This window comes from Orbicella faveolata, unplaced genomic scaffold, assembly GCF_042242905.1.
Source record: "Orbicella faveolata isolate gen_17 unplaced genomic scaffold, um_ofav_v1 contig_35, whole genome shotgun sequence".
In the NCBI taxonomy this organism is placed as follows: domain Eukaryota; kingdom Metazoa; phylum Cnidaria; class Anthozoa; order Scleractinia; family Merulinidae; genus Orbicella; species Orbicella faveolata.
In genome coordinates, this window is record NW_028301564.1 from 22,526,013 (window position 1) to 22,548,232 (window position 22,220).

A 22,220-nucleotide genomic window follows, 5' to 3' on the forward strand; every position below is an offset into this window, starting at 1 on the left:
TATTCATCTTAGACGTTTCTTTCGTCTGAGACGATTTTAGTCGAATTATTTGTCTTAGACATGTAGTGTAGTTGCTATCACGTCCGCCTAACACGCGGAAGGTCGCCGGTTCAAACCCGGCCGGAAACATGAGTTCTTGCTGCCTTTTTTCCCTTTTTTTCCCCTTCTCTTTGGTTGTAGGTGTCACGTGACTAGATATAAGTGATAAGTAACCTTATGGACCCAGGTCTCTATGGGCTGAGGTCCGCCTTATGTTTGAGGAGGTAAATTCCTTCTTATTAGTAAAATATACGTTAACCAGTAAACAAAATAAACAGTTGTCATAAGTTATGACAACTGTACTAAAACAATTTATTTTTACCTTATAGATATACTGGGAATAGATGATAACCTTTTTATGAAAAATCAGAAAATCTAATTCTTATATCCTGATTGGAACACAGAAATCATAACCACTCTCCTTCCAACACTGTTATGACCTCTATGCCACGCCATCAACTTGCACTATAAATTTTTAAATGTAGAGACAAGAAAAGCCTCCAAACAGTTAGCTAATATCTTTCAATACGTTGGAGGGTTAGACGTCTTCGATTTCATAGAAAATGTATTATCTGAAAACAGTGGCGTGCCACAACCAGGAAAAATAAAACATCGTAGTTGTGAGAGAATAAGAAAGTTGGTCAAAAGAGGGGCAGAAATATAGGAAGCCTGTTTCCGGCCGGGCTTGAACCGGCGACCTTCCGCGTGTGAGGCGGACGCGATAACCACTACACTACGGAAACCAGGTCGTGCAATACCTTCACCCTATTCAGACCGGAATATATTTGACCTTCCGCAGCCAAGGTTGGGCCAAGTCTGACCCAAGTAAGAACCTTAAGAATATTTCAGCAATGATAATGTGGCTTAGAGAGTATATAGTAAGCCTAAGAACACACTTATGTCATATCACGTGATAATTACGTCAGAATATCCGATCAGCCGCCATTTCAGCTGCAACGTCTTTCTTTTTTTTTTTTTTTTTAATTTTATTTGTTATCTGCATGTGCTACAGGTACAGTATTTACATAGTTACAAGTGCTAATTATTGTGTATAAGTAATATAAGTGTGATTACAAGTACAGTATTTACATTGTTACAAGAGCAGTATTTACATTATTACAAGTGCTAATTATAATATATAAGTAGTATAATATAAAATAATATAATATAACATAATATAAGTGTGTTTACAAGTACAGTATTTACATTGTTACTAGTGCCAATTAAAATATTTAAGTGAAATAGGTGTGTATACAAGTGCATGCCGCTTATAATGCTTTGGGGGAGGGGTGTTTTTTCCTATTTAATTATTAAGAAAGATGTTCTATTCTGTATTTGGTTAACACTTTATCAACGAAAGTGGAGAGGTGAATAGCCTTGTTTTGCATCTTACAAGTGTAGATGTAGAATCTCATAAACAAGATCGTATAATTAAATTTCTTTAATAATGTTTTATCGTATGAGCCGGGCATGATGCCAAATAGTTTTTCTTCTATTGTTGGACTAAAATTCGAATTATTGACAGCATTAAACCAGTCGATGACGTTTTTAACAAAGCTCTTAACAAATTCGCAATCATTAAATGTGTGATCGATTGAATCATGTTCAGCGCAATAGAGGCATTCATCATCCGTTTTGATTCCGTATCTAAAAAGTTCCTTTTTTGTTACAACAATTCTATGAATAAGTTTGAATTGACATTCTTTTAATTTTGTTTCCTTACAATGTTTTTCAGCGAGGAAAATATTTTTCCCATGTCTCCCCATCCAACTGCATGGTTTGATTCCATTTCGTTGGGCCAGTTTGACACCTCGTGTGAATTTTTTTGTTAATTAAACAATAGAAGTCCCTAGTTTTGGCTTTGACTAAGTTAATTTCTGTCAAGTCATCTAGTTGAAAAAGAGGGTTGTTCTCGATGTATGGCTCGCTTTCTGGTGGTAATGTGTTTTTCGCTTTTGTGGCTAGATGCTTCGGTATCGCACTTACAACTTGATAAAATTGGAGAAAGTTTGTTTTGCAAGCGAATTTGTTTTTAAATTCTTGATAAGACATAAACTGGCCATTGTTGTTCAACAGGTCTTGTATAAAAAGAATGTTGTTGTTAAGCCATTCACTGATGAAAATGGGCTTCCCTCCAACGAGCATTTCTTTGTTATTGAATACGATCATATCCTGTCCTCTGTCATAGTTATACAAGGTTTTCAATTCATTAAAACATTTTAAAATGTCTTTATAAAATGATGGCAAACCGTCGATATATTTTGTGTCGTAGTTACATCTTAAAAGAAAGCTCAGACCGCCGTATTTTCCTAGATAATGGTCTGGAACAGTTTTCCAGTTTTTTCTTCCCGGTGCGAAAAGTCTCGGAATCCAAGCTAACCTCAGTGCCTTTATCATAGTTTCTACATCGATCATACGTATACCCCCTTTATCTCGATCTTGATAGAGCCCTTCTCTTTTTCTTTTGTCTTTTTTGTTTTTCCATAGAAATCTAAACAGTTTTGTTTTGATTATTGGTATTATTTCTTGAGGTACATTGAGATTTGATGCTAAGTAAACGAGTTGTGATAATGCCAGAGATTTTATGATTAGTACTCTCCCAAATAGTGTAAGGTCACGTGCCCTCCATAGGTCCAGATTTGTTTGCAATTTTTGTAACTTGTGGTTGAAATTATGTTGGTTATTTCCCTTTTCGTCGTACGAAACATGGATTCCTAAGATTTTAACCGGGTTATGTAACCATTTCAGTTGTAATGGATTGCCCTTATTATTTTTCAATTTTCCCAACCAGAGCGCTTTTTGTTTTCTTCCGGTTTAATTTAAGGCCCGCTAGCGTACCAAAGTTATCGATTATTTCTAAGGCCTTTTCAACAGAGGCCAGGTAAGCACACAAAAGATTTGTATTATCTGCATACTGGCTCAGTTTCAGTTCTTTTCCTAATATTTCAATTCCTTTGACGTGTAGGTCTTGTCGGATTTTATTAGCCATTATTTCTGCTGAAAGAATAAACAAATACGGGGATAGTGGGCACCCCTAACGGACTCCTCTAGACGGCCGAAACCAGTTTGTCAAAAAACCATTGTTTAATGCTGCACTCTCTATGTTGGTGTAAAAGGTGCTAACCCATTTTTGAATACTCGTACCGAAATTGAAGACATCCAGTGTTCTCATTATAAAGGGCCATTCAAGTGAGTCAAAAGCTTTTCTGAAGTCTAGAGACACTAGAATGCCTGGGATGTTATGCCTCTTAGTATATTCCATAATGTCGATTATGAGGCGGATATTTTCCCCAATATAGCGCCCTTTTATAAACCCGGTTTGGTCCGAGTGCAGCTAACCGGACTCAAACTTAGCTGCACTGTCTTGACTATTTTCATATTTTAAAAACGTCAGAAAGCTTCCAAAAACGACTTAAAACTAATTAACCAAGTTTAAGAAAAACATGAATAAGGACAAGTGAAAAGACCTGTTTTAGCTTTGACGGTTTGTAGTCCAGTTTCAGAACAAGTAATGACACTCTTGAGAATTCTTACTTTTGAAGTTTTAAATAGTAACGTATATATATAGATATAAAAATTAATAATTGGATAAATTAAGAACAATTCTCTAGAGAATATCACACAAAGTGTATTGGGAAAGCGAACCACCCAAACCAAAAAACGTATATTCATTTCCAGACTCAATTTGGAAAAAAATATGCCTGTCAAAATGCAGTTGTTAGAGAAACATCAAACTTCAAGTACAGTACCGTTTGACACCAACTTGTTTCCATTCCATGGCTGCTTTAACTTACATATAATCAAAGAGGTTATAAACGTTTAAAATTCAGCCGGCGCGGTCACTTTGCTTCCTCTACAGATGGAATAAAGCTAAGAATAGTTTACTTTCTCTGTTCTTAAAAACGGTGCACCGTATTATTGCAAAAGTCGTCATGCTATAACTTTCTTTTTATTACATTATGTGTATGGTGAGAGTGGAGAAGAGAGGAATAAAGCTTATTTTGCAGGCGTTAGTTTCGCTTAAGCTAGGAATAGGTAGAAAACAGGAGAATGCGGTGCAGATTTATTGTTTTATAGAAATGGTTAAGAGAAAGATTGATGGTAAGTCTTGAAACGGGAAACATTCATTATAACATAGTGTGTACGCCTCCATCTAATTCCTATTGAGACATCATGGTTAAAATCTCTTTTGACAATAACTGCAGAAATTCTCGCGCGCTCATTGGCTAATTTTCATTCTCAATAAGCGGACAGACACATGAATTTACAATTTATACGGTGCGTCAACGAGCGAAGGCGGGACAATTTGGCAATTTGTTACTGTAAAAATCAAATTGACTTCAATTTGTTATATTTACGTACGGCCGTGCATAAGGATCAGCTTTTCAGATAAACGGAACGAAGACAACTACATCGTTGTATTCTATTAGGAAAAAAAAATACATGACAGGAATCGTCCCCGGGTTTGCTTGAACCACCAACCTTTCGGTTAACAGCCAAACGCGCTAACCGATTGCGCCACGGAGACCTCTATGAGATCGGTGGGTATTAGTAAAAGAATCAGTGAATTATCCTCCTCTGCTATAAAAACAACAACTTAACCAAAGAAGTTTGTTTTTGATTTGATTTGTTTTTCGTTGTTACAGTTTTATTGTATTTTAATCAGTATAACGGTATTACTTTTATTTATTTCTAACAAAAATTGAGCAACCGACTTCAAAAATCTAAAAACAAAAAAACCGAGAAACTAGTTCAAGTCAAAAATATATTTAATCCTCCCCGGCGGGGAATCGAACCCCGGTCTCCCGCGTGACAGGCGGGGATACTCACCACTATACTACCGAGGATTTGGCGTAAAACCCTGTGAACAAGATGCTTGTTTAAACCCAGAATGTTTCGAAATAAATGGAGGTTTGCTGGTTTGAAACTAACTTTGCTCTTAAGAGTTCCTTTCTTATTAAGAGAAAAGTTACAGTACATAAAGGATGGGAGCGAGAGAAAGAGTCATGGAGCTTTAATTTTATTAGTATGTCAATGGAGAAATGGGTTATGACCTTACTTTTTGTATCCCAGGCCAATCAATATTTTCACTGAGTGACCCATCCTACCCAAGAAGTTATTACACAGTCCGCGACGAATAGTTTTGTAGAAGGTAAAGGCTAAAATGCCATAAAACTAATTTGCGTAAGACAGGTGATTGGCTGTTTAAACTATCGCAAAAAGAGGGTCGAGAAAAGTCTTAAAACCAGAAACTTTTCTGATAAAAGAAGGATATATATATATTTAAAAAAAAAATTCTTTTTGGATATTTTTGACATTGGAGTCAATCCTTGTAGTTTAATTTATAACGGATAATACCTGGGTCGTCTTCATTAGTTTGGCTCCTAGGGGTTTTGATGCAATAAACAACCGCTTTTTCTGAATCAAATTGGGTGCAAGAGGTCCTATCAATAGAAGTCTTTGGCACTCTGGATAAAGTATCCTGAGAGCTTTTCTCGAATAAATAAATACTTACATGAAGAAGTGTATACGAATCATTAATTCTGGGAGGTGCTATTTCAAAAATTATCTTGTAATCTTCTATTATACTAAGGTGTAACACATTTTTATTGCCTTTGTGTATTGTATTGTATCATCAGGGAGGGCGCCTTAGCTCAGTTGGTTAGAGCGCCTGTCTCGTAAACAGGAGGTCATGGGTTCAAATCCCATCGGTGCCTTTGAATTAATCCTTCTTTTCAACCATGATATCTTGTTTTAGTTGCCAATTTTACTAACATTTTTCATACTCTTAATGTGAGAGGTTTATAATGGCCCATTCTCTTTATGATACAAGAGTTCAAGGAATCATGGTAGTTGTATCCATTAAAACAAATATCCAGTCCAAGATGATGAATACAACTATACCATGATTCCCTCCAAGTATGTCTCAGAAGGAAATAGTACTTCACAAATTTCGTTTTTGTTCGAACTGTAACAGGATTCAGTAAATGCTGTACATCATCAACTGACAAACCACAACATTGACTGGGACTCTGCTCAGTGCTTAACCTACAGTACAGACTATTTTCAACGACCGACTCTGGAAAGCTGGTACACTAGCCTAGAACAAACGCCTCTTAACAGATGTCAACAACTACCGGCGGCTTACAAACGACTTATCCATGACAGAAACGAAACCGACAAACGGACTTCTAACAGACCGACTTAACAATACACGGACCAAAAACCGACCTATTTGACTAACAACAGACGGATCGAAACCCACCAATGACTGATGACAAACTTTACACGAGTCGTTTAGCCAATACCATCATGGCTATACTCACCAATCACGTTCAACGGACCAGACTTATAAGATCATCGACTGACAAACACTATTCACTTGACTCTGAAGATGACTTCCGCTCAGGTTGTCGAGACTTCAGTCACCAACAACAGTTCTTTTCAGAACTACACTCACCCGGACGATCACACTATACGAACTACTGTAACAGGATTCTAACGACGTTCCGCCAAATCTCTGCATTACGGCTGCGCATTCACACTGCCACGGCTCATAAGTAGCTTCAAGAGTACGAGGATGAAACTCCGCTCCTACCAAACTAGAAAATGGTTTCTCGTTCTCTTCTCTTTTTCTCCTTTTCTTTTTCTTTTTTTTTTTTTTCTTTTTCTTAAGTTAGTTATAATTGTCCCGCTTTTGATGACCTGCTTATGTTATCTGCCCGTTTCCAAGTAGTATTTTCTGCCGCTGATACCGTCTGACGGCTATCAGAAAAACGTTCAGAGGCATATTGCCCAAAATTTAAATACCGTAATCCACGAATTAGCGCCTCCCCTCAAATACGCGCCCCCTTCGACTAATTGGCTCCCCTTCCATCGGCCAAAATTGAAAATAAGCGCCCGCCTCCCCTCCCTCTGTTTTATGGAAGACTATTGAGACAACAGAGGATGTATAGTTTTGGTCGTGCTCAATCACAAGCAAGTGATTATCGACTTATTGTATCACTGCGAATTGACGGATTGTCGTAACGGATAGTAATGAAGACCTACTGAGTCATTCATTTGCAGCAGGTCTATACATCGGCCAGAGGTGTTCAGTATATTATGTAGTTCTTCAAGAGAGACAGGATCCGAATGGGGCTCGAATGCTTCCAGAATGAGAAAGATGTGTGTCAGTGGTTTCCGTAGTGTAGTGCTTATCACTTCCGCCTAACACGCGGAGGGTCGCCAGTTCAAGCCCGGCCGGAAGCAGGCTTCTTATATATTTTTTTCTCTTTATTTCAATAACTTCTCTATTTTCTTACAACCATAATGTTTCATTTTTCCTGGCCATGATACGCTTCTGGATTCAACGAATGCATTGTCTACCAAATTGAAAACGACTAGCCCTGAATTAACTCCTTTTCCGATAACTAATTGAGAACCCATCACCCGTTTCATGCAGGCTCCTTTTTATGGCAATTTACCTCTACCTTCAACAAAACTATTCTTCACGGTGTGTGCAATAACTTCTTGGGGAGCATGGGTGACTGAGTGAAAATACTCATTCGCCTGGAATACAGGAAGCAAGACCATAGCCCATTTCTCCATTAACACACTGATTACAGCTACATGACTCTTTCTCTCGCTCCAATCTTTTATGTAATGTTACCTCTTTTTTCCTTCATAGATAATGAACTCTTTAGAGTAGAGTTTGTTTCAAACCCAGCAAACCCCCAGTTTTTTCGAAACAGTGGTTCTAAATTGAACAGGGCATCTTGTCCAATGCTGTCATCCCAAATCCTCGGTAGTATAGTGGTGAGTATCCCCGCCTGTCACGCGGGAGGCCGGGGTTCGATTCCCCGCCGGGGAGGATTGAATATATTTTTGATTAGAAATAATTTATCCGCGTCTTTATATTTGTTTTTATTATCATATTTGAGATCGGTTGGTCAATTGATATATAAATTTTTCTCATCCGGATTAACAGATCAAATCAAAAAGGCACTTTCACATAGAGTTAACCTCACTGCGCCTTTCCCTCTTGAACATAATTGTCCAAGAAAAATGGCTATGCCTGAACTTCTTCAGTTGAATTATTGTTGTTATAGCAGAGGAAGAGATGAAGGTAAGAGATAAAAAAGTACATATAAAGTACATGAAAAAGTACATGTAAAGTACATCGAACACCGGTCTCCCGCGTGACAGGCGGGGATACTCACCACTATACTACCGAAGAACATGCCAGATTTGCATTAATAACTAGACCCAACTCGTTGAATCTGGCAATTGATTCGTTGAATTCAGCACTATTTTTCTTCCTCCAATATTTAATATCTGCTGTTTTTGAAAGTATCTCTGTTTCTTATTGTAAAAAAAATCATTTATTCGCTCAATCAATCTGTCAAAAATAGTAAGAGAAGAAAAAGTACATATTTCCGATTAAAATATTGATGTATCCCTTCCACCCCTGCGGGGAATCAAAACCCGTTCTTCCGCATGACAGGCGGGGATGCTCACCTCATTATTACCGACGAGAGTATCTCTGTTTTCTTATTCATTTATTCGTTCATTCAGTCTGTCAGTCTATTAGTCTGTCGGTCTGTGGATCTGTGGATCTGTGGATCTGTCGGTCTGTCGGTCTGTCAGACAAGTCTGTCAGTCTGTCAATATGTATGTCGGAACGCCCTCTAATATAACAACAGGGGTTTTTCATGTGGTTTCCGTAGTGTAGTGGTTATCACGTCCGCCTAACGCGCGGAAGGTCTCCGGTTCGAGCCCGACCGGAGACAAACTTTATTTTTCTTAGTTCCATTCTCTCTTTCTTTCCATTTTCATTCCCTTTTTGAACTTTTTGAGTAAATCTTGCTAAACAAGGAAGACTATGATGAACAGCTAGCTTTTGCTTAAGCTTCGTATTACACTCACATAAGACCAGGAGCCATAATCGGGGACGGAGACCGTAAGCGCGTGCCATTTCTAGTATTGGGGTTGTCCCTATGATATGGGACAATTTTTCTATTTTAGAGCAAATAGCCCTTTTTCCAGTTCCCGACGCCATGTTGGAATAGTAACCGCGCAAACATGATAGCGAGGTTGCCGGTGACCCTCGAAAAACCAATACAGTGTATACAGCTGATCAGGGAAGGCTTTACACGTTTAATCGTTTCGAAAATGGTTCTAGTTCACAAGGATGTGCACATTTTAACACTAGAGGATTAACAGAAGTTAAAAGCGAAGGATTTAAAAGAGATTTTGCGTTCAAATTCGGAAACGACGGGCGGAACGAAAGCGGACTTGGTGTTAAAAGTCTACGCAATACTCATGCGAAACGTATTAACACCGGCCGCTAATCAACAGCAAAATGCCGATAATAGTGCTCAGAATGACCAGGAATCTAGAGGCGACTTCAAGTACGATGAAACTTTACGACGAATCTATGCTCTCGGATGGTCCACTGATTTGCGACAGCTTCCCGAACTAAATTTTATACAACTTTACGATTACCTTGTTGTGTCAACTCGCAAGTAGCGCCACATTGTGGTGCAGGGAACAAATTATAAGAAACTAAAATCTTATCAATTTTTCTTTGAAGGGAACGTTAAAAGACTTGAAAGCAAAACTCACGAGAACAAGATGTACGTAAAAGTCAGTGTTTTACCATCGATGAAAAAGACGCCTTATAGAGTTGTCGTCGAGTTCACACCTCAGTGTGATTTTTTACGCGCAGCTTGTACCTGTCCTGCCGGGCTTGGTTCGCATGGTAAGGGAAAGTGCAACCATGTTGGAGGTGTGTTATTTGCCTTAGAAGATTTCACACGTCGAGGTCTGCAAAATCATTCCGAACCACTGTCTTGCACATCGCGTCTTTCAGTACGGGTTGTCCCACGCAATCAGAGCGTCGCAGCCAAACCCCTCGACCAGATCTTAATAAGGAAGAAACGATTTGGGAAGAAAAACATCCGCATAAAACCAAAGGGGATAAAGTTCGACCCAAGACCGCCACAACAGCGTAAAATAGACGAAGAAAGGTTCAAAATTTTTAGCGAGAACCTTCAAAACTGTCTAGCTTCGAGCTCGTTTTTTCTCTTTCATGACATTAAATCAAACTGCTCTGAGATGTGTCAGAACAGCAAGTGTCAGAAGAGCAAGAGGAAAGTGTTGCGTTCACCGACAGCTATGACATAGCAACTAATCGTTTCAAAAGTATGATCGATGAGCATGTCTCTAGTCTAACCATTACCCCAGAGGAGATACAAGAGACTGAGCGGCTGACCAGAGGACAATCAAAAAACAACTTGTGGTTTGAAAAAAGAAAAACTGTACTGACAGCCTAAAATTTTGGAAATGTAGCTAAAACAAAAGTCGAGCCGTCAAATAAATTAAAAGCAATGCTCTATGGTAACTTCACAACTGAAGCTGTGCAGTATGGAATCGAAAGTGAACAGAAAGCTGTTGATTTATTCAGAAGGGAAATGAGCAAGGATGGGATTACTGTGGAAGTGGAGGAACCTGGATTATCTCTGTCTAAGGACAAACCATACCATGGAGCAAGCTTAGACAGAATAGTAACTATGACTGACACGGCACTGGTTAAAAATGGGGCATGGAAATTAAATCTCCATTCAGCAAAGCTGGCATGACTGTTGATGAAGCTTGTAAAACAAAGAATTTTTTTTTGGAGAAACTAGCTGATGACTCTGTAAAACTCAAAAGGAACCATAATTACTTTTGTCAAGTTCAAGGTCAGCTGTACTGTTCCATGATGCCCCTTAAAGGAACTTTTTTTGTAGTGTACTTTGGAGAAGACATGCCACTGTTTACTGAAAAGATCCACTTTGAAAATAGCAGATGGTTTAATGATTTTCTACCAAAGATTGATTATTTTTATCGAAGGGCTTTCTTTCCTGAGATGCTAACCAGACGAGTTCAAAGAGGAAAGGTACCCTACCTACATGGTGGTTGGCTACCATATGGACAATACTCCTGTTCAAGAAATGGTTTAAAATTACTCCTTGAAAGAGAAAAGAAAGGCCAACAATAAAAAAAATCAAGGAACATTTTAGCTTTTCATTCAAAAAACATTCTTAAGTATGCACAGTACAAAAAATACATGCTATTTTAACTTTTAAGGAAATGCATTGTTGTAAAGTGAACATTTTTCAACCATAATAAACAATTTTTCTATTTAATCTCAGTGGTTATACATTAATCAACAATAGCTACTTATTTAGAATGCAAAATTAATGGAAGCTAAGGGGCTGATTACATGAACAGCCTTTGGTTCCCTGTGGTTGGCTAGATGCATTCTCGGTCTGAGATGCCAACTCACAGTCGATAAGACCTTGAGCTTGCACTCTAATTGCTAAGACTTGCTCCAGTGCTCTTCAAACTTCCACTGTCACATGAAGCATAAGCATCTAAATTTAACTGCAATGCACGATATATGAGCAAACGTGTACTGGGTATTAAATTGCTTCTACTTTGATTACCAGATGATAATAAGGACTAGACTAACCAGGCCAGCATGGCTCAGGTAAATGTAATCAGCCGTTAAGCCCTTAGATATGCCCTAAATTATTGAATATATTTCCATTAAGTATACAAAAAATCAGTGCAGGAATCATAATGAAGGATTACCAGGCAGTAGTAAAGGGGGTAGAAAGTTTGTCAGTAAACCACAGATGGTTGCAATTTGTGTCGCATAGGGGCTTAACGTATTGGGTAAAGTCCCATCTAAAACGTGGTACGTCTTAATGCGGCCAATTGCACGCTCCACATGAATGCGAAAGGAAGCAATATTCATTGTTTCTTCAGTCTCAGCTGCTGTCATTTGATCACGGCCAGCCAAAAATGGTGGCATGTTCACTGTAACACCAGCCGGTACAATACCGGAAATGTCAAACCCACGATCAACCATCACATTATCACCTGCTTGTAACAAATCCAATACGCCGCTCTCTCTTGTGATTTGTTTGTCAGATACACGTCCGCCCCAGAGATCTGACAAAAAAGTCACCTGACCATTTGGGGTTACCCCCACTAGCAACTTCCAAGTATTGTGATGTTTGTAGTCTGACCATGTCTCAGACTGGGCTAGCATTGCAGAAGGTCGCTGAGTAAATAGTTCAGTACAATCTAAAATTATCCTTGTGGTTGCATACTGGGCAAATTCCTTGGGCATGTTTTTGCGAACAAGCTCCTGTGTGGGAAACGGAAACATGTCTTGGAGTTCCAAGTACAACAAATTTATCCAAGTGATACATATCCTGGATACCAGGCTGGTACTGATCCCAAATCTGTCTGCAAGGTCTTGGACAAAGAGACCAGCCTTCAGTCTCATAAGCACAAGTAGAAACTCATCCAGATAAGAGAGCTTCCTTGAAGGCCCAGGTTTACGCTTGTTTTCATCATCTTGATAAGGCTGCCTTTCCTTGACTAAATTTTCGCCCTTCCAGTATTGCATTTTAGAAAGCTTCGGTCCAATGTACTTGTAGAAGCTGATTAATGCCTCATAACTTGGGAAGCCGGTGTAAAATAACACAGCAGCATTGTCATCTTTTATTTTTTCAAGAGAAAATTGACGTCCCAATAGGGCTACATTTTCCTTTTCAGCTTCACTGAGCTTTTCTTGGCAGTCTGCTAGCTGAGTTTCAAGCAATGCAATTTTTCTTTGCAGCTCAAGAATAACATCAGAGGGCTCACACTCCACTTCAGCAGCATGTTGATCACACTGTGAAAATGAAGCATCAGCATCAGCTGATGTATCACCAAGGGGTAATACTGAGTAAGCTCCAACTGCCAATGCTGATGCCGCTACTCCAGCTGTCTCTGGAGATGGCTCATCAGTCGCTTGTCGCATTCTTTTCCCCGGTGCCTTTCTTTGCTTTGTTACAGTGGTCCAGCTAAATACAGATGGCTCTGCACCTTAAATTTAAAAAAAGAAGCTCTATTTAAAGGTAGCAGAAGGGTAATCATTTGGCGTAACAAAAGCTGAACAATATCACAAACCTTTTCTTAAATCCCAGCGACCAGAAAGTTTTTTCGAAATATCTTCGGCTCGGAAATGTTCATTGCAAAGAACAACAGAGCAGGAAAATACAAATCCATCTTGTCCATCCATCATGCTTTTGGCCCACAACTCAACGCGTTTACGTCTGTTGGAATTTTGGGTAAGTATTTTCGTCGTAAGCTGCTCCAGTTTGAGGGAAGTAAGACAGTGTCGAATTTAGGTATGCTCCGCTTTAAGCTTATATATATCGCTGACCAAGTTGTGTTCCGATGCTTCTTTTACATGAGCTGTACATTGCTCCACTTAAATTTCACATATGTGGAAGATTAACAGCTTTTCCATGACACAGCAAAACACTAGCTGGATATATTTAGATATAGCAGAGTTTCAGAACTTCATAGTTTCTCCTCCCTCCTCTTGCCACACGCTTGCAAGGAATTTGCCAGTCTATCGCGACCGAAAACAAAACAAAATAATTGCTAGTTTGAGTTTCGCCTGAATCGTAAGAAACGCTTGATGTTTCATCAAGACCCGATAACTTTACGTCCGTAGATACTGCTCAGTTTTATTTCTGTAAAAATCCAGTAAATTGTCTGTTGTCGATGGATGAGAGCGCCCGCCGATGCGTGTTTCGCACAGTCAGTAGTGACAAATTGGATTTCCGCACATTCGGGTGAAAACGTACATCGAACTCAAACAATAACTCTATAGTTTTTAAATATGTTTACGATTGATAAATGTTTGAGAACATATTAAAAGCTAAGCTGAAAATATGTGAATAAAGCAGAAATAATAAGCAAAGTTACGATGACGCTTTCTTTAATCAACTTCGAATAACGATTTCGATTTTGTTGATCGAGTTATCAAAACTCCTTGTCTATTTTCATTTTCGCAGTGTAAAAATCCCCTCTGTTGAAGAAACACACATGTTAGTAGCCTTTTTGCGTTCGTGAAATTTGTTGCAGCATCTCAGCACAAAAGATAACGAAACAAATCTTTGTCAAGATTTGTAGTTGACAATTGAAAACACCGACTCGGACTTGAAAGTGCACGAGCTGCACTATGCAAACGAGCTACTTGTCAGACTTTCCTTTCGAAAACTTTTGCAAACTCCCCAAACAAGCAGAAACAATAAGAAACCATCCAAACAGGTTTTGGCTATGATTAAGCATTGTCTAAGAAACTCGCAAATTAACTCGATACCAGAGAAGAGTGTTTTCTTGCTATATTCTTAAGTCTGAACAAACGCAAAAGCATACGCGTAAGCTTACATGTACAACTAGCGCGAGCAGATTTTATTATTCATTCCCAGCGCGAGATTGAAGTCTTGTTTTCGACCCTGAAAAACCTACCTTAGTCCGTAAGCTCAGAGCAAAAAGCTACATATAAGCGCCCTGGTTCTTACTCCCTGCCTTATTCCCTGCCTTCGCTGTGAAAAATACGCAAGAAAATCTCTCAACTCTCACTATTTGATCACGCAACGGGACAACATCCACGCGGGAGCCCCCGACATGTGCGTGGATCCGCGCGAATATATGACGTCAGGATGGCGCAATTTGTTCTAAAAATAGAAAAATTGTCCCATATCATAGGTGCGCGCGGATCCCAAGACTTACGGTCTCCGTCCTCGATTATGGCTCCTGAAAAGACGCAGTTAAGTATATCATGTAGCCCAGGAGATGTCAAACCATATATGCGCCCGCAAAACAGCAAAATTGCGATGGCACGTTAACTGATCATCGACCAACACTAAATTGCATCATCGATCTGATCCACTACTTCAACTCGCTTACGCAGACACGGATTAAAAAGGAAAGTGAATTCACAGCTTCTAGTTCTACTGATGATAAAATTGGAAAAAGATCCCTCCCGCATCGTTGTATTCTATTAGGAAAGAAAAAAGAATGAGAGGATATTGAATCGTCCCCGGATGGGCTTGAACCACCAACCTTTCGGTTAACAGCCGAACGCGCTAACCGATAGCACCACGGAGACCTCTATGAGATCGATGGGAATTAGTCAAAGAATCAGTGAATCATCCTCCTCTGCTATAAAAACAACAATTTAACTGAAGAAGTTTGTTTTTGATTTGATTTGTTTTTCGTTGTTATTGTTTTAATGTATTTCAATCGGTATAACGGTATCATTTGGTTTTATTTATTCTTAACAGAAATTGAGCAACCGACTTCGAAAATCTAAAAACAAAAAACCCGAGAAACTATTTCAAGTCAAAAACACATTTAATCCTCCCCGGCGGGGAATCGAACCCCGGTCTCCCGCGTGACAGGCGGGGATACTCACCCGGCTATACTACCGAGGATTTGGCACAAAACATTTTGAACGAGATGCTTTTTGAACCCAGAATAAATGGAGGTTTGCTGGTTTGAAACTAACTTTGCTCTTAAGAGTTCCTTTCTTATTAAGAGAAAAGTTACAGTACATAAAGGATGGGAGCGAGAGAAAGAGTCATGGAGCTTTAATTATATTAGTGTGTTAATGGAGAAATGGGTTATGACCTTACTTTTTGTATCCCAGGCCAATAAATATTTCACTGAGTGACCCATCCTACCCAAGAAGTTATTACACAGTCCGTGACGAAAAGTTTTGTAGAAGGTAAAGGCTAAATTGCCATAAAACTAACTTACGTAAGACAGGTGATGGGTTGTTTAAACTATCCCAAAAAGAGGGTCGAGAAAAGTCATTTCATTTCATTTCATTTTATTTATTTATTCCATTCTAAAATTACAAAGATAAATATAAAGTAGACAAGTAAGAGGAGAAATGGAAAAGGGCAAAAATATAGCAAGCTAATTAGATGCCCTTGTTTAAATAAAATTTGAAGTTTCTCGTCTCAAAACGAGAAACTTTTCTGATAAAAGAAGGATATATATATATTTTTTAAAAAATTATTTTTGGATATTTTGGACATTGTAGTCAATCCTTGTAGTTTAATTCATAACGGATAATACCTGGATCGGCTTCATTAGTTTGGTTCCTAGCGGTTTTGATGCAATAAACAACCGCTTTTCCTGAATCAAATTAGGTGCAAGAGGTCCTGTTATTAGAAGTGTCCTACGAGCTTTTCTCGAATAAATAAAATACTCACATGGAGAATTGTATACGAATTATTAACTCTGGGAGGTGCTATTTGAAAAATTATCTTGTAATCTCCTATTATACTAAGGTGTAACACATTATCATTGCGTTAGTGTATTGTATTGTATCCTCAAGGAAGGCGCCGTAGCTCAGTTGGTTAGAGCGCCTGTCTAGTAAACAGGAGGTCATGGGTTCAAATCCCATCGGTACCTTGAATTAATCCTTCTTTTCAACCATGATATCCTGTTTTAGTTGGCAATTTTACCAACATTTTTCATACTCTTAATGTGAGAGGTTTATAATGGCCCATTCTTTTTCTGAGACAAGAGTTCAAGCAATCATGGTAGTTGTATCCATTAAAACAAATATCCAGTCCAAGATGATGAATACAACTACCATGATTCCCTGCAAGCATGTCTCAGAAGGAATTAGCACTTCACAAATTTCGTTTTTGTTTGAACTGTAACACTACAAAAATGCCGATTAAAGGGGGCATTCTAACGACGTTCCGCCAAATCTCTGCATTCCGGCTGCGCATTCACACTGCCACGGCCCATCCATAGCTTCAAGAGTACGAGGATGACACTCCGCTCCTGCCAAACTAGAAAATGGTTTGTCGTTCTCTTCTCTTTTTCTTTTCTTCTTTCTTTTTTTTTTTTCTTTTTCTTTAGTGAGTTATAATTTTCCCGCTTTTGATGACCTGCTTATGTTCTCTTCCCGTTTTCCAAGTAGTATTTTCTGCCGGTGATATCGTCTGACGGCTATCAGAAAAACGTTCACAGGCATATTGCCCAAAATTGAAATAACATAAATCCACCAATTAGCGCCTGCCCTCAAATAAGCGCCCTCTTCGAATAATTGGCTCCCCTTCTATCGGCCAAAATTGAAAATAAGCGCCCGCCTCCCCTCCCTCTGTTTTATGGAAGACCATTGAGACAACAGAGAATGTATAGTTTTTGCCGTGCCCAATCACAAGCAAGTGATTATCGACTCATTCAATCACTGCGAATTGACGGATTGTCGTAACGGATAGTAATGAAGATCTACTGATTCATTCCTTAAAGCTCAACACACCTTGTGCAGCAGGTCTATAGATCGGCCAAAGGTGTTATATCACGTAGTTCTTCAAGAGAGGCAGGATCCGAATGAGGCTCGAATGCTTCCAAAATGAAAACGATGTGTGTCATTGGTTTCCGTAGTGTAGTGGTTATCACGTCCGCCTAACACGCGGAAGGTCTCCGGTTCAAGCCCGGCCGGGAACAGGCTTGTTATATTTTTTTTCTCTTTATTTCACTAACTTCTCTATTTTCTTACAACCACGATGTTCCATTTTTCCTGGTCCTGGTACGCTTTTGTATTCAGCGAATGCTTTTTCTACCAAATTGAAGACGACTAACCCTCAATTAACGTTTCTGGTTACAAGACTTTGCTCACTCCTTTTCCGATAACTAATTGAGAACCCATCACCCGTTTTATGCAGGCGTTTTTTTATGGCAGTTTACCTCTACCTTCGACAAGACTATTCGTCACGGACTGTGTAATAACTTCTTGGGGAGCATGGGTGACTGAGTGAAAATACTAATTCGCCTGGAATACGGGATATAAGGCCATAGCCCATCTCTCCATTAACACACTGATTAAAGCTATATGACGCTTTCTCTCGCTTCAATCTTTTATGTAATGTTACCTCTTTTTTTCCTTCAGTAGATAATGAACTCTTTAGAGCAGAGTTTGTTTCAAAACCTGAAAACCCCCAATTTTTTCGAAACAGTGGTTCGAAATTGAACAGGGCATCTTGTCCAATGCTGCCATTCCAAATCCTCGGTAGTATAGTGGTGAGTATCCCCGCCTGTCACGCAGGAGACCGGGGTTCGTTTCCCCGCCGGGGAGGATTGAATATATATTTTTGATTAGAAATAATTTCTCCGTGTCTTTATATTTCTTTTTATCATTATTTTTGAGATCAGTTGGTCAATTAATATATAAAATTTTCTCATCTTGATTAACAGATCAAATCAAAAAGGAACTTTCACATAGGGTTAACCTCCTGCGCCTTTCCCTCTTGGACATAATTGTCCAAGGAAAATGGCTATGCCTGCACTTCTTCAGTTGAATTATTCTTGTTATAGCTGAGGAAGAAATAATTCAATGGTTCTTTTTCTAACTGAATTCACAGTGCTCTCAAGAATGTCTCCGTAACGCAATCAATTAGCGCGCTCGGCTGTTAACCGAAAGGTTGATGGTTCAAGCTCACCCGGGGACGCACAGTTTTGCTTTATAATCTTTTTTCCGAAATCAATGTAAATTAAACGTTTCCAATTTCTAGGCACTATATTAATCATTGAGTTCTTAACCATTTCTTAACCCCACAGCTTGAACAATACTTCATTAGTCAGTGTTGAGACTAGTTTTCACCTAGAATCTTGGTCAGAAGAATCAATGATGAAGCAATGATGTACTGGCGCCAAATCAGAGATGCGCCATTTTTTCCATCATTAAAATTGGGGGACGGGTGGTCTTAAACTTTCATTTAACCTGTCTAAGATAATCTTGAACAGAATAAAATAAGAAATAAAATCCCCCCACTGAAATAATGATGGACTCCATTTTTTCCGTCATTGAAATGGGGAAGGGGTGGTTTTAATTTTTCATTTCAATTATTTACGATTTTGGCTCCAAGTTAAGCAAAACTCCCGTAAAATTGGCTCTATTTCTGTGTCTCCCACTCTCACCATACCCTTATTTTTTCTGGTATTAATGTAAATTAAACGTTTTCCATTTCAAGCTGTTTATCAATCATTTTGTTAAGCAATTTCTTTAAACCACTGCTAGAGCCATACGTCATTGCAATAATCTGCCATGAGGACCATGTTGACCTGCGTATCTCTGTAACTACACAGTTGTGTATTTCTTCATAGGTAGTGTCTAGAGAACATTTTAGGTTTGCAACCCTCAGCTCATACTGGGCTTACCGGGGCACATTCACATCGCCACGACCCATCCGCAGCTCCAAAATACTCACGATCAGTAAAACTGCAAGAATGAATGGTTTTTCAAGCCTAGCTGGAGAAAGCTATGTCCTTTATTTCTCCTTTCCGTTGTTGTTGTTGTCATTGCTGTTTTTGTTTTTTTCACATGAACTGTTTATGGTATCTTGCTTTATTCCAGGCAATTGATTTTCTACCAAAGTGATGTTGTGTGAACCTTAAACATATAGAAATCAAAAGAGCGTTCTGACGCATTTTACCCGAAACTGAAACAAACTAACAAAAAAGGTAAGAAATGGAAAAGTAAATATAGTGTAAATGAAAAAGTACATATAAAGTACATCGAACACCAGTCTCCCGCGTGACAGGCGGGGAAACTCACCACTATGCTACTAAGGAACATGCCAGATTTGCATTAATAACTAGACTCAACTCCTTGAATCTGGCAGTTGCTTCGTTGAATTAAGGACTATTTTTCTTCCCCCAATATTTAATATCTGCTGTTTTTGAGAGTATCTCTGTTTCTTATTGTAAAAAAAATTATTTATTCGTTCAATCAGTCTGTCAGTTTGTCGATCTGTCGTTCTCTCGGCCTGTCGGTTTGTCGGTCGGTCGGTCGGTCGGTCGGTCGGTTGGTCGGTCGGTCTGTCTGTCAATCTGTATGTCGGAAAAATTCCAAGATAACAACAATTCTTTTCATGTGGTTTCCGTAGTGTAGTGGTTATCACGTCCGCCTAACACGCGGAAGGTCGCCGGTTCGAGCCCGGCCGGAAACATACTTTATTTTTCTTAATTTCAGTCTCTCTTTCTTTCCCTTTTTGAACTTTCTGAGTAAATCTTGTTAAACGAGGAGGACTATGATGAACAGCTAGCTAAGCATAGGCTTCTTATTAGAACACACAAGACGTACTGTGAACGCGCTACACGCCGATTGGGCATGATTATGCAAAGCGATTTTATGCCCAAGAAGAATCCAGCGTTTATGATCACAGAGAGCTGTTTTGAACTGAGTCATTCTCTCAGTCCTCAGATCAGGGGCAGCTCCTCGCTTTCTCTCCACCTTTTGTTTACCGATTTTCTACCCACCGTTTCGACGTTTCCTCAGTGCCCCCACTAACCTGGAAACGGTCTCTGATGATGATTAGTTACACTTATCGTTTGTTCAGTGGCTAGTGTGCGATATGAGCTCTTTCCTCCGCAGAGAATTAAAGGGTTTTTTCATTGGTGCGGTTAACAGCCGAACGCGCTAACCGATTGCGCCACGGAGACCTCTATGGATGCGTTACGAATTAGAAAAAACAATGAGAGAATTGTATCTTCCTCTTGTATAACTGAAAAAAAAAATTGTTTTCGATTTGATTGGTTTTTCGTGCTTTTTTTTTTGTTGTTGTTTTTTTTGTTGTTGTTGTTGTTTTTTTTTTTGGTTTGTTTTTATTTTACTTCGTACAGAATAAGCATAATACATTTTTTTTTTTACCGTTATAAAAGTTGACCATTAAATCTCAAAAATCTAAAGAAAGAAAAAAACACACGGAAAAATTATTCCTAGTCAAAACTATTCAATTCTCCCGGGCGGGGAGTCGAACCCCGGTCTTCCGCGTGACAGGCGGGGATACTCACCACTATACTACCGAGGATTTGGATAACAACTTGAGACAAGATTCCCTGTTGAGGCTGGAATATTTCAGAAAAAAAACATATATTGAGGTTTGCTGATTTTGAAATTAACTCTGCTCGGAGGGGTGCTTCATCCACCTTTCTTAGAAAAATGGTAACCTCATATAAAGGATAGAAGTGAAAGAAGAGGCATGGAACTTTTATCAGTCTGTTAATGGAGAGATGGGCTATGGTCTTAATTTCTGTATTCCACGGGAAATAATATTTTCACTGAGTAACTCATCCTCCTCGAGAAGTTATTGCACAGTTCCTGACGACGAGTTTTGCCGAAGGAAGAGGCTAAAGTGCTTTAAAAGGTTACCAACAAAACGGGTGATGGGTTGTCTAGGATATCAAGAAAAGATTGAGAAAAGTTTTAAAACGAGAAACGTTAAACTTTCTGATGATGAACAAGGCATATATTATTTTGGGCATTATAAACTTGTACATTTAATTGATATCAGATAAGGTACTCCAAGGAGGAATATCATGCAATCTCCTCTAATACTTAGTTTAACACATTATCATAACCTAGAAAAAAGAGGTGTATTGTTCTGTGTCCTCAAGCAGGGCGCCGAAGCTCAGTTGGTTAAAGCGCCTGTCTAGTAATCAGGGGGTCATGGGTTCAAATCCCATCGATGCCTTTGAATTGATCCTTCCTTTCAACCCTGATATCTTGTTTTAGATACCAATTTTACCAAAGTATGTCATGTTTTTAAATGCGACAAATTCAAAAGTGCACGTTTAAGGAAATGAAAGATATGTTGTTCAACGGCTTACGGTCGGTCCGTGCAGTGAAAAACTGTGACCAAGGTCTCGCAAATGCAGTATTTCCAAGTAAGAGGTCACAGTTTTTCACTATACGGATCGATCCTAAGCCGGTGACTCGAGTTCTCGTATTGAAAAGCGTTTAGATGTATTTGAAAATTTTGACGTACCGACTGACTGACTGACTGACTGACCGACCTACCGATCGACCGACCGACTGACTGACTGACTGACTAACTGACTGACTGACTGACTGACTGACTGAATGAGTGATTGAATTCATTTTCTTTATAAGGAACCGAGGAAATCAGTCTTAACAGAGGTACACTCGAAAACAATACAACACAATACAATACAATACAATACAATGCAATGCAATACAGTATAAATCTATAGCCGACTTCATTTGATAAATAAAGATACCCTGCAACCACAGATCACCTACCAGTAATAAACATTTGATTATGTTTTGTTGTTAATTTCCACAAGTCTTATCCTCGGTAGTATAGTGGTGAGTATCCCCGCCCGTCACGCGGGAGACCGGGGTTCGATTCCCCGCCGGGGAGGACAACATACATTTTTGACAGGAAGTCGCTTTTCTTCCTACCGTAGATTCTCCATTATCTGTTGGTCTTTTTGTTTGTTTGTTTCTTTATAAAGTTGTTTGTTTGTTTGATTATTCA

At 39.0% G+C, this 22,220-nt stretch overlaps 1 long non-coding RNA gene, 12 other non-coding genes and 2 pseudogenes across 13 annotated transcripts in view; 10 read left to right on the forward strand and 5 right to left on the reverse strand.

Moving 5' to 3' along the window:
• Positions 1-22,220, reverse strand: part of LOC149103774 (uncharacterized) — a 248,417-nt gene that overhangs the window by 195,091 nt on the left and 31,106 nt on the right. The window lies entirely within an intron of this gene.
• Positions 58-129, forward strand: Trnav-aac (transfer RNA valine (anticodon AAC)). Its single transcript has one exon. It is a non-coding gene; the product is annotated as a tRNA-Val (tRNA).
• Trnav-cac (transfer RNA valine (anticodon CAC)) lies at positions 710-782 on the reverse strand. The gene has a single exon. It is a non-coding gene; the product is annotated as a tRNA-Val (tRNA).
• Trnad-guc (transfer RNA aspartic acid (anticodon GUC)) lies at positions 4,815-4,886 on the reverse strand. Its single transcript has one exon. It is a non-coding gene; the product is annotated as a tRNA-Asp (tRNA).
• Trnat-cgu (transfer RNA threonine (anticodon CGU)) lies at positions 5,683-5,756 on the forward strand. Its single transcript has one exon. It is a non-coding gene; the product is annotated as a tRNA-Thr (tRNA).
• On the forward strand, positions 7,218-7,290 carry Trnav-aac (transfer RNA valine (anticodon AAC)). The gene has a single exon. It is a non-coding gene; the product is annotated as a tRNA-Val (tRNA).
• Positions 7,820-7,891, forward strand: Trnad-guc (transfer RNA aspartic acid (anticodon GUC)). Its single transcript has one exon. It is a non-coding gene; the product is annotated as a tRNA-Asp (tRNA).
• Positions 8,608-11,210, forward strand: LOC149103828 (uncharacterized; annotated as a pseudogene).
• Positions 8,738-8,810, forward strand: Trnav-aac (transfer RNA valine (anticodon AAC)). Its single transcript has one exon. It is a non-coding gene; the product is annotated as a tRNA-Val (tRNA).
• On the reverse strand, positions 12,147-13,187 carry LOC149103830 (uncharacterized; annotated as a pseudogene).
• On the reverse strand, positions 15,277-15,350 carry Trnad-guc (transfer RNA aspartic acid (anticodon GUC)). Its single transcript has one exon. It is a non-coding gene; the product is annotated as a tRNA-Asp (tRNA).
• Trnat-agu (transfer RNA threonine (anticodon AGU)) lies at positions 16,265-16,338 on the forward strand. Its single transcript has one exon. It is a non-coding gene; the product is annotated as a tRNA-Thr (tRNA).
• Positions 17,316-17,388, forward strand: Trnav-aac (transfer RNA valine (anticodon AAC)). The gene has a single exon. It is a non-coding gene; the product is annotated as a tRNA-Val (tRNA).
• Positions 19,817-19,889, forward strand: Trnav-aac (transfer RNA valine (anticodon AAC)). The gene has a single exon. It is a non-coding gene; the product is annotated as a tRNA-Val (tRNA).
• Trnad-guc (transfer RNA aspartic acid (anticodon GUC)) lies at positions 22,032-22,103 on the forward strand. Its single transcript has one exon. It is a non-coding gene; the product is annotated as a tRNA-Asp (tRNA).